Raw genomic sequence first — 12,347 nt, 5'->3', positions numbered from 1 at the left:
AAGGCTTTCCAGAGACTGCCTCAACTCCTACGTACAGTCACCAAACCCAGACACTATTGTGGATGCCAAGAAGTGCTTGAGACAGCCTGATATAGCTGTCTCCTGAGAGGTTCTGCCAGAGCCTGACAAATACAGAAGCAGTTGCTGACATCCAACCACTAGACTGAGCATGTGGTCCCCAATGGAGGAGTTAGAGAAGGGATTGAAGAAGCTTAAGGAGTTTGCAAACCCATAGGAAGAACAACAATATCAATTAACCAGATGTCCTAGAGCTCAGAGAGACTAAATCACCAACCAAAGAGTACTATAAACAAGGCTGCCTCAGAACCAAATAATTAATCCTGTTATCAAAGAGTAAAATTGAAGGCACTCACTGCAAGTTCTTGAAGTCCAATTCTGTGGTTGAAATATTGATTTTGATCATCACTTCAGGGAACTTTGTTACCTTTCTCTGTGCTATTGTTTTGATGAATCTTAATATTTATACAACAGAATAGAATGAGTGAGGTTCAATAATCTATGCAGTACAATGTTCTATACATCTGTATTTTCTGAAAGTTTAGGTGCCTTATGTGCAACAACTCTTTTCAAATAGTCATCTAACTGAAAATGAAGAGGGAAACATGCTTTCTTTGGTCATTGCCATAGCAGATGGTACTGGTAGATGTTATTCACCTAAGACTCATTGATTCAGTGCATTGACTTGTCACAAAAATTATACATAAATGTAAAGTTGCTGGATATGAATTTTCTATAAATCTATGCTTCACTTTAGTAGAGTTGGAATCACATGATCTTTGAGTTCTAATAAATAATCAACTAATAGTTATGGCACAGTTTTACTATTGTTGAAATATGAATTAATTTTCATAGAAATTAAATGTATAAATCCCCCCAAATAGACATTTTTGTGTTGTTTCTTAATGTTCATTCTATCTAACCCAGCAAAAAAGAATTTATAATTTTCTGTCTTATTAAATCTTAGCCACTACACCAGATGCTTAAGCTACATTGAAAGAGATGACAGCTTTTATGACTTTTGTCAAAGTGTAATCTAGAGTCATTTATAGGTAGAACTGACTTTTTGCTGTGGAATTTAAGCAAAATGTCAATATTGGGGTTCAAGTCACCACAACTTTATTTTGAAGCCCTGGAATAATAACTTAAATGCAGTGCTGGTAGTAGGGGTGGTTCTTTTTCTACATAGTTATAAATTTCAGGTCTTTGTGACTGTAGTATTTTTGGAAGAACCTCCAGGAAAGAAATGTGCCAGAAAATACTAAAGGGCACATTTGCCAGCTGAAACTCTGCTAGGCTTATAAAAGGAACATTTCCCTGAGCTATGATAGATAAGCATTCATTGTCAAAATTGCTTTGTTAGACTTAATTTAAATTCTATTTGATGTTTACCAAGTAAAAATTTACTTCACAGTTTTGATGATTGAACTTTAAAACATCAGCAATGTGTACTCTTTTGTTTCATTGTTCATTTGAAAAATGATATTTAAAGTACTCAGAAATATATCACACACTGTTACTCTCAAATCCACATCGTTTGCCTTCTTTAGAATCTCCTAGTGAAATAAGAAAGAAAATTGACGTAATCCCATTATTTTCTCATTTCCATGAGGAAGCTAAAACAGAATTTCATAGAAACTAGTAAGAGACTATCTCTTAGAGACTAGTAAAAATGATCTCATAGATGTAGTACGAGATGATGCTATAGAAACTACTAAGAGAAGGGTGTGGGAGAAAAGAGAGAAAGCAAGGTTGTAGACCTAGGAGCTTTGAATTTTTACACAGTTTTGCTTAAATTTTAGTACAAGTGATGAAGATTATGAAATATGTCCATAGAAGAGTGATAAATACAGGTAATATGGGCAGGGAATGATGGAATAAGACATGTTGAGTGGGGGGTGGACGAGTTGGGTAGAGTGGAAAGTATGAAAAGGATGACTAACAGTAAATATATTTGAAAAAAGCTATTTGGAAGCCAATAAATGTAAAAACTTGTTAAAATAGACACATAGACATATATGAAAGGAGTTCAAATAGAGTTATACTATAGCAGGAGAACAATATTTCTCCAAATAGGATTTGCTATGAGAAAAATTCTTTTAAAAGAATATGGAAAACTTCTGATCAATTATTACTCAATTATTGCTCAGATAGCTTCTATTCTACACATCATAGGATAGTTCCATTGTTATTGGTTCCCTCCAGAATTTGATGGTTAGACTGGTTGAAGACACTACACTTTTGGTCACTGAGCATGGAAGAATCAATGAGGTATATGCCTGAAAGCCGCAGCCCTATTATCTAGCATTTACATTGTTTTGTTGTTGATTCTGCTGTTGCTGTTGTTTGTTGTTATTGTTTTCATTCTGCTTTTAGAGAAGTGTAATCATTCTGCTTAACCAGACATGAACATATTGAGCTATAATAATAACTAATATGATAAAGGAATCTCAGTGATATGATATTAGTATGCTTATTATTGAATAACCAACAATTTTCTAAGTTGGATTTAAGGCAAGGTGGAATTCTTGCCCAAACCATTAACTAGGTCAAAACTCTATGGATAATTTCAAGTCATACAAGAAAACTAAATTCTATTATTCTGTTCAATAGATATAGTCAAAATAGACAAAATCCTAAATCCTCACTCTTTATTCTTTATATGTTGGGTCATCTTTTAAGCCTAATCAGAGATTTTTTGTAGTAGTAGTAGTAGTAGTAGTAGTAGTAGTAGTAGTAGTAGTAGTAGCAGTAATACACAGAAATTAATACAGAAACCCATAGCTGTTCAACATGCAAAGAATGAAAAACTAAGCCCTAGATGTATTATCTATATTTTACATAAACACACACATACACACACACACATGTACACACACGTACATGCATATACACACAAAGAATCAAGGGAAATCAAGAAGAACAGTGCAGAAAGCTGTTAAGACCTAGAGGTGGTGGGTATCTCTGTGTGTGAACATTTTTAGTGGGGAATGACTAGGCCATTTCAAAGTAGCTATGACTAAATGTTCAAGTCATGCTCAGACTCAAACCAGCTAACACTGGCATGGAATATGGAAAGGCTTGTTAAGCCCATTCTAGCTAAGAAGATACTGACAATTGGTGGTTGCAATGGTATGGAGCATGATGAAGTTATACATGATAAAGTAGATGCTCTATACTCATGCCCAGAGAGAGAGCACTAAGGAGACTCAGTGACTTTAAATCCAAAGCATAGAAAATTAGGAGCGAAGGGTGCTAGGAAATATAGGAGGAACTGGAAAATAGGAAAGGTGAGAGATTTGATAAAAACTAATTATATACATATATGAAGAGTTAATGCATTACATGCTTTATTAGGAAACCATGACAGCTCTACATTTGGAAATATGTATTAAAGTAAGATTATGGTAAAAAATACCAGATATTAAGTTAAAACAATCTATATTATCACTAGGAAAAAAACCTATACATATTTAACAATGTAATATAGTAATGACATGTTAATCTAGTTAGGATATTTTCATCTATATGGCTCTGAATAAACTGAAATATATATATATATATATATATATATATATATATATATTTCCCTGTTACTTGAAAGTAATGACTTTTTTTGTAAAAATTTGCAAGTATTGGACTTACTAATATGATTTCACAAGTAATCTTTGCGTAAATGACAAACAAAATCTATAAACTTTTAACAATCCCCTTAGTTTCTTCCCAACAGCAATTTATGGCAGCAGAATGGGTCATTAAGAAAAATGGTCAAAATACAGGTAGGCAATGTAGCCCAGTGAGTCAAATATTAATGTGTCTATTCATCTTAGATCCAAGGTCAGATCAATGGTGTTAAGTACCAATGCTTGCTTTGCCAAGAGCATTATGACCACTGAAAATGTGTGAAGCCCATACTTGATAGAAACATAATATTAATTTATAGACATGGCTTAGAAATATGCAATATATTTACCAATAATATATTGAAATTATATTAGTTATTTTTAATAATATAAAACAAATGATTTTAATGAAAAGACAATACAGCATGCTGTAAAGGATGACATTTTAATAAGGCTTTCGCCCTTATTAATAATTCTAATTTTCCCTTCACAAATTACTAAAATTCTCTGATCTGATTTCTCTATCTTCAAAATTCATGAACAAGCATCATGAATATTGAGTTCTTAATAGTAGAAAATATTAGCATGTGTGTGCACGCGCGCACACACACACACACACACACACACACATACAAGGAGGGAAAGAGAGAGCTATAAGAGGAGAGTGACAGGGTGAGAGAGATGTGTTATATAGTTATATTTACTGTATTTTTAAAAGTTTAGATTTTAAGGTGTGAATGAGGTCTTCTTTTATTTTTCTTCTCTTTAAAACTCTGTTCTGGAATATTTTGGGGAACACTTGGACATTCAGAGTTCATGTGCTCACAGAGATAATAGCTCTCTGCTTGAGTGGGTACCTGGAAGAAAATCAAATTTCTAAAATTAGGGTCAGAACTTTAGAAAATCAATGAAGTGCAAGGAACTTTTTCTTACAATTTATTTTCCTTGCATCTTCTTGATTCCTTTATCAATACTTTGCTTATTTTAAATTGTCTTACTAGAATTGTTTTGGCTTGGACATCTCTCTAAAAATATCCATTCAGTTCATTCTCTTACTTAAATAATATACCATTTTCTTTCTTCTATATCCTGTTCAATTTCTTGTTCCTTCCTCTACATAAAAATAAAAAAGAAACAGAAAACCTGAAACAAAACACAAGGACCCTGACTCAAAAATATCTAGATCTATATCTTTATCATTAGTTATTTAATTATGCTCTTTCCTAAATGGTTATACATACTGATTGAGATAAAAGTTGTTCCAATTCAAAGTGATTTGATATTAAATACATTAATATGTAAGTGATATCCAGAAAAATAACAGTTTTTAATATATAATTTTAAATGAGAATATTTTGCTTAAAAAGCAAAGTATATTTTATTGAATTCTATCACAATATATAAAACAAGGAATCTATCCTTAGAAAACAGTAAACAGTAAAATAGAAAGTAGTATAAAAATGATACAAATAATAAATGAAATGATATTCTGTTATACTCAAAGACTGGTGTCTTGTCTAGGCATCATCAGAGAGCCTTTCTCCAAAAACATTTGTGAACAGGTACAGGTGTAGAAAGCCTAAGTTGGACATTATATGGAGAGAGAGAGAGAGAGAGAGAGAGAGAGAGAGAGACAGAGACAGAGACAGAGACAGAGACAGAGACAGAGACAGAGAGTCTAAATTAGCAATCTCTCTAGATGCTGGGGGAATCTTACAGAAGATCAGGAAGAAAGATTGTAGGAGTCAGAAGCATTGGAGGACACCAGAAGAACATGGCCCACAGACTCAACTAAGCAGGGCTAACATGGGCTCACAGAAAAGGAAGGAAATAGCAATCAGCACAGGGCCTGCATGGGTCTACATCAGGTCATCTGGTAATATACTAATGCCTATTAGTTTGGTGGTTTTGTGGGAATCCTAATATTGGTAGTAGGTATATCTTTTACTTTTTTCTAGCTCTGTAGGCTCTTTTCCCCCCATTGTGTTGCCTTGTCCACCCTTAATATGATGGTTTTTGCCTTTTCTTGTTAAATCCTTGTTTTGTTTCTTTTACTATCATGTCTTTGAGACCTGCTCCTTCCTGAAGGGAAAAAAACAGGAAGTCAATCTGTGGTAGAAAGGAGGAGACAAGGAGCTGGAAGAAGTGGACGTGGGGAACTGTGGTGGAGGACTATTGTGTGAGAGAAAAATATGTTTTCAATAAAAATTCTGTTACTATTCATTGAAATTAAAATATATTAGAGGAAATAAAATACAATATTGAATTAAAAATAAATAATAAATGAGATAAGTGGGAAAATTAGTAAAGATAATTGAGAATATGATCACCTCCTATTTTGTGAATGTGCTGACTTTTCAAAGCTATCTTGACTATGGAGTTAGATACACACTAGATTTTTCTATAACAATTGTCTATGAAAGATAAAGAGTTGAAAATATGGACAGTTGTGGTGAGCCTGGAGCTTCCTCTGCAAGAAGAAAGGAATAGATGAAAATTACATGGATAGAATCTCAGGTTACAGTGCAATTTTAAAGAAACTTACCTCCAGTGAATGAGAAATCCCATTCAAAAATAGGATGCTTCAGGAGGCCTGATATAGGCATGAATCATCTAGCTGTTCTGTTCCTTATTGTCCATGGTTAGATAAGACATCTAGTGATCACAAGGACAAAAACTTATGCAAGTTTGAAGCAGAAGTAAATTTAGTCAAGTGCTGTGATCAGGTACTTTCCAAACAGAGATAGGAGTTAGACATTTATGGTTTAATCCAGTTTGATAGATTAGAATCATGTTTCACTTTACTCATTGTAGATACCTATTCCTATTTACAAAACTGGATTCAGATGAAACATACATCATGCGGTCTTATAAGTGAAGACTAAACTCAAAGCTGTCAGCCATGACAATGACCTTGGACTAGGGAGAAATAAAAAACAGATGCAGATCTTCACAATCAAATATTTGGACTGAGCCTGGGGATCCCAATGGAAGAGCTAGGGGAAGGACTGAAGAAGCTAAAGGGGATTGACATAAGAAGAATAATATCAACTAACTGGACCACCCAGAGCTCCAAGAGACTAAACCATCAACCAGAGTATACACAGAGGCTCGAGATATATATGTAGCAGAGGATGGTCTTATTTGACATCAATGGGAGGGGAGGCCCTTGGTCCTGTGGAGTCTTAGTGCCCTAGTGAAGGACAATGCTAGAATGATGAGGTAGGAGTGGGTGAGTGTGTAGAGGAGCTCCCTCACAGAGGCAAAGGGGAGGGGGAGAGGGGAGGTTGGTAAGGTGATTCTGTGGAGGGATAACCTGGAAGGAGAATATCATTTAAAATGTGAGCAAATAACATGATTAATAAAAAAGAAGAGGGCTGGAGAGATGGTTCAGATCTTGAGAACATTGACTGCTCTTCCAGAGGTCCTGATATCAATTCCCAGAAACCATATGGTAGCTCAAAAACCAGAGAAATGGCATTCGAATATATGTGTAATCAAATAGAACAATCATAAATTCATAAAAGGAAAATTTTTGATTCATTAGGAGTATTTAACATTAGATTGTGCTTTATGATTACTTGTGGATATAATTAAACTGATGAGGAGATGAAGAAAACTAGAAGTCATGTGAGTATTTAACTCCTAAAATCCTACTTTCAGCCATATATTCCTCAAAAAGACCACACTTTCTAAACTTCCAAAACTCTTCCACTGCTTGAGGACCAAATATCCAAAAACCCAAAACTATAGCTGAGGTTTATAATGCAAAATATTATGTAATTTTTATATGATTATTTGTGAAAATTGAGACAAATGATTTTTGAAAAACATACATCTTAAGTGTGCATGTGTTTTTATATGAACCTAAAAATTGTACTTTCAATGTCTGTGAAGAATTATGTTAGAAGTTTGATGGGGATTGTGTTGAATATGTAGATTGGTTATTTAATTTAAATCATTTTATACATACATGCATATATATATATATATATATATATATATATATATATATATATATATGGAAACTTCTGTTATATTTTCACACAACTCATTATATGTCCATTTACTTTTACTGTCCTTTCATACTCTCAGCCACATTCTACTCTTTCCAATTTGATCCCTTTCGTCCATTCCTAGGAGGTCTAAAGAATGGAAAAGTATTTTTGCCAGCTATACATCCAATAGAGGGATAATATACAAAATATATAAAGAATTAAATGAAGCACATATCATGATAACAAATAATTTAATTAAAAATAGTATACAGATCTAAGCAGAGTTTCCTGAAAAGAGGAAATCACATGGCTGAGATGCACTTGAAGAAGTGTTCAACATCCTCAATCATCAAAGAAACACAAATCAGCCTGGCAGTTGTGACACACACCTTTAATCCCAGCACTTGGGAGGTAGAGGAAGGCAGATTTCTGAGTTTGACACCAGCCTGGTCTACAGAATGAGTTCCATGTCAGCCAGGGTTATACAGAGAAACACTGTCTCAAAAAAAAAAATCAAAACTACATTAAGACTCCATTTTACAATATTCAGAATGACCAAGTTCAATAAAAACAAATGATAGTTCACCATTACAAGGATATGAAATAGTGGAACACTATTTTCTTTCTTGTTAGGACTGGAACAGAGGATCTAATGTTGAGAGAGAGGAAGATGAGGGAGGGACTATAGAAGGCACAGCTAAAGTAAATGGCTATTTAAGGGGCTGTTTAGAAACCTATTACAGTAAAAGTTTCCTAAAATATATACATACATGAAAGTGATTTAAATAAAATAGCCACATAATGGGGAGACTATGACCTAACTGTACATCTTTCATCACCTAATAAAACTTCCAGCAGTAGGAATGGGTTACATCTAATTGAGTTGTTGTTCAAAGGAAACCCATGAGAATTTCCAAACAACCCATGCCCACAATGACATATTGTGTCGTGTTACTCTCTACAACCTCAGGGCAAAGCCCTATTGTTGAACATAATAGCTATACAACTCAAGTTTAGGACTACCCTCTTCAAATCCTTCATGCAGTGGAGTAGTATTCTTTTTTCTTCATAACCTCGCCAGCATCTGCTGTCCCCTGAGTTTTTGATCTTAGCCATTCTGACTGGTGTGACGTGGAATCTCATAGTTGTTTTGATTTACATTTCCCTGATGACTAAGGATGTTGAACGTTTCTTTAGGTGCTTCTCAACCATTCAGTATTCCTAAGTTGAAAATTCATTGTTTAGCTCTATACTCCATTTTTAATAAGGTTATTTGGTTTTCTGGAGTCTAACTTCTTGAGATCTTTGTATATATTAGATATTAGCCCTGTATCAGATATAGGGTTGGTAAAGATTTTTTCCCAATTTGTTGGTTATCCTTTTGTCCTATTGACAGTGTCCTTTACCTTACAGAAGCTTTGTAATTTTATGAGGTCCCATTTGTCAATTCTTGATCTTAGAGCATAAGCCATTGGTGTTCTGTTCAGGAAATTTCACCCTGTGCCCATGTGCTCAAGGCTCTTCCCTACTTTCTTTTCTATTAGTTTCAGTGTATCTTGTTTTATGTGAAGGTCTTTGATTCACTTGGACTTGAGATTTATACAATGAGGTAAGTATGGATCTATTTGCACTCTTCTGCATGGTAACTATCTGCCATTTGAACCATCCCGATTTGTTAAAAATGCTGTCCTTTTTCCACTGGATGGTTTTAGCTCCTTTGTCAAAGATCAAGTGACCATAGTTGTATGCGTTCATTTCTGGGTCTTCAGTTCTGTTCCATTGATCAACCTACCTGCCACTGTACCAATACCATGCAGTTTTTGTGGTTCCTCAGAAAATTGGACATAGTACTACTGGTGGACCCAGCTATACCACCCCTGAGCATATATCCAGAAGATGCTCCAACATGAAATAAGGAGACATGCTTTCCTATGTTCATAGCAGCCTTATTTATAATAGCCAGAAACTGCAAACAATGCAGATGTCCCTCAACAGAGGAATGTATAAAGATAATGTGGTACAGGTACACAATGGAGTACTACTCAGCTATTAAAAACAATGAATTCATGAAATTATTAGACAAGTGGATGGAACTATAAAATATCATCCTGAGTGAGATAACCCAATCACAAAAGAACACACATGGTATGCACTCACTGATACGTGGATATTAGCCCAGAAGCTCAGAATACCCAAAATACTATTCACAGATCAAATGAAGCTCAAGAAGAATGAAGAACAAAGTATGGATACTGCAGTCCTTCTTAGAAAGGGGAACAAAATACCCATGGGAATAGATACAGAGACAAGGTGTGGAGCAGAAACTGAAGGAAAGACCATCCAGAAACTGCCCCACCTGGGGATCCATTCCATGTACAGTCACCAAACCCAGACACTATTGTGGATGCGAATCAGGATCCTGATATAGCTGTCTCCTGAGAGGTTCTTCCTGTGCCTGTCAAATACAGAGTTGAGTGCTCTTAGCCAACCATTGGGTTGAGCACATGGTCTCCAGTGGAGGAGATAGAGAAAATATTGAAGGAGCTGAAGGATCTTGCAACTTCATAGGAGGAACAAAAATATGAAACTACCAGTACCCCCAGAATTCCTGGGAACTAAATCACTGACCAAACAATACACATGGAGGGACTCATGGCTGCAGCTGCATATGTAACAGAGGATGGCCATGTTCAACATCAATGGGAGGAGAGGCCCTTGGTCCTGTGAAGGCTAGATAACCAAGTATAGGGAAATGCCAGGACAGGGAAGTGGGAGGGATTGGGTTGGTGAGCAGGGGGAAGGGAATGGGATAGAGGGTTTCCAGAGGGGAAACCAGGAAAGGTGATAACATTTGAAATGTAAATAAAAAGAATATTCAATAAAAATAAATAAAGTGTGGGAGTCAAGCTTGTGCTTCCCTAGAGCCTTCACCCCTATGGGCTGCCGAAACATCCATCCTGAAGGCAGACAAATGACATCTGCCTCAGGCTTCTGCTACCAGGTTTTCCTTCAGGTTGAATGTTTGTACATGGACATCTTGAACCAAGATTAACCTTTGTACTCTCAAATTGCTTATTTTGGGAAGTTTCGCACAGAGATAACCAACTAATCCAAAATTTAGATAAGAACTCGAGTGTTTGGTATTTTACATTAAGATATGTTGTTTTGATTCATCTCAAACTGGTTGGTGAGGGGAAATTTGTGGCATTTTCAACATTGTGCTACGAAAACCTCATCAACAACAACAAAACAAACAACAGCAATCCAATAACGAAACAGAATGCCTTGAGATATTTTGGAGAGACTTTGAAAGAAAAATAAAATGGCAAGTGAAATAGGAAGGTAAAGAACGAGAGAATGAGGCCTCAAAGTAGGACAATGACTGCATCCTGAGCTGACAAGAGAACCAGGTTACATTTTGGCAAAGAGTTTGTCTTCATTTTTCCCATATCCCTAAAAACTACATAAAACTGAATATAGAAACAATAGACTGATTTGTTTGTTAAATAAAATGTCAAGAGAACATTGCATATAGGGAGGGGAGCTATGTCATACAGTCAGAAGAGCTAAAGCGTCCACAGTACTGAGGCCCTCTGGTGTCCAAGATTCCATTCTCAGTACTATGGCAGATGAGGACTATGGGAGGAAATGCTTGTTCTGATGAATTTTGATCTTTCTTTGGTTGAATCTTTCCTGACTATGCCTACTTTTCTCACTTTTGGAATGGAAGTATTTTTATATGTGCCACAGTACATTAAAAATAAGTCACAGTATTTTTGCTATCTAGGAGTCCATACTAGAGAGAATAATTTCAGTTTCAGAAGATTCATTTGATTTTCAAACAGGTTGAAACAATAAGAATTGTGGAAATAAGAACAAGCACTGGAAGGTAATTACTTAACAGTGATATGATTTGGTATCTCATTGAAAAGTCATGGGCTTTGGCTGGTTATCTTAATAAGCCAACTTGAATAGACAATATCAGCCTCCTGAAAACTTACTAATTGAATGTCTCTGTGGTGGCTCTTATATTGGCCTAATTGAGATAGAAAAACCTAAACTAAATATGAGCAACAATATTACATGAGCTGGGATCATGTACTAAACAAAATGCAGTAAAGAGTTGAATACCATACTCTAGGTTTCAACTTCCCAATAGCATTATGCAATGTGACCAGCTCCCTCATATCCTGCAACCACAACTTGATAGACATGTTAGAGTGTGCTCTTAAAGTGTGAGTCAAACGTACCTACCCTAAGTTACCTTTGCCCAAGATTCTAGCACAGCACAAAGAAAAGTAACTGATAAAAAATGACTTTTATCTGGAATGTCAGCCTTGGACATAGCATTCTGTTGGGTCTTTCTATTTGCTTGAATGCATTAAAATAATTGAATTATGTGCTGTGCCATGGTACTAGCCTGAATAAGTAAGACAAGTGTTAATATATTATTGAATTGATCCATTAAAATTCTCTATGACCCCCCCTGTGGAGCAAGTGGAATTGTGTCACCAGATCTACTTACCCCACAAAAAAAGCGGGGGCAGGAAGTTGAGCAGATTCAGAAACCCTGGGAATTCTCTAATCTTAGAAAGATAAGCTTTTCATCTATTCCTGACTCAGATCCAATGCTAGACCATGACACCACATATGAGGATTGTGACAACTTGTCACATAACACAGAGCCCAGAGTTCTATATGCTAATAT

At 35.5% G+C, this 12,347-nt stretch overlaps 1 long non-coding RNA gene across 1 annotated transcript; it reads right to left on the bottom strand.

Annotated features, from left to right (window-relative positions):
• Nucleotides 1–4,323: 4,323 nt before the first annotated feature.
• On the bottom strand, nt 4,324–12,246 carry LOC116086512. Its single transcript, XR_004116968.1, has 3 exons — nt 12,165–12,246; nt 6,187–6,296; nt 4,324–4,498 (listed from the first exon to the last, which is right to left on the bottom strand). It is a non-coding gene; the product is annotated as an uncharacterized LOC116086512 (long non-coding RNA).
• Nucleotides 12,247–12,347: the final 101 nt, after the last annotated feature.

This window comes from Mastomys coucha, unplaced genomic scaffold, assembly GCF_008632895.1.
Source record: "Mastomys coucha isolate ucsf_1 unplaced genomic scaffold, UCSF_Mcou_1 pScaffold12, whole genome shotgun sequence".
NCBI classification, from domain to species: Eukaryota; Metazoa; Chordata; class Mammalia; order Rodentia; family Muridae; genus Mastomys; species Mastomys coucha.
Note: the sequence above shows the minus strand (reverse complement) of the source record. Positions and strands in the feature narration are given on the sequence as shown.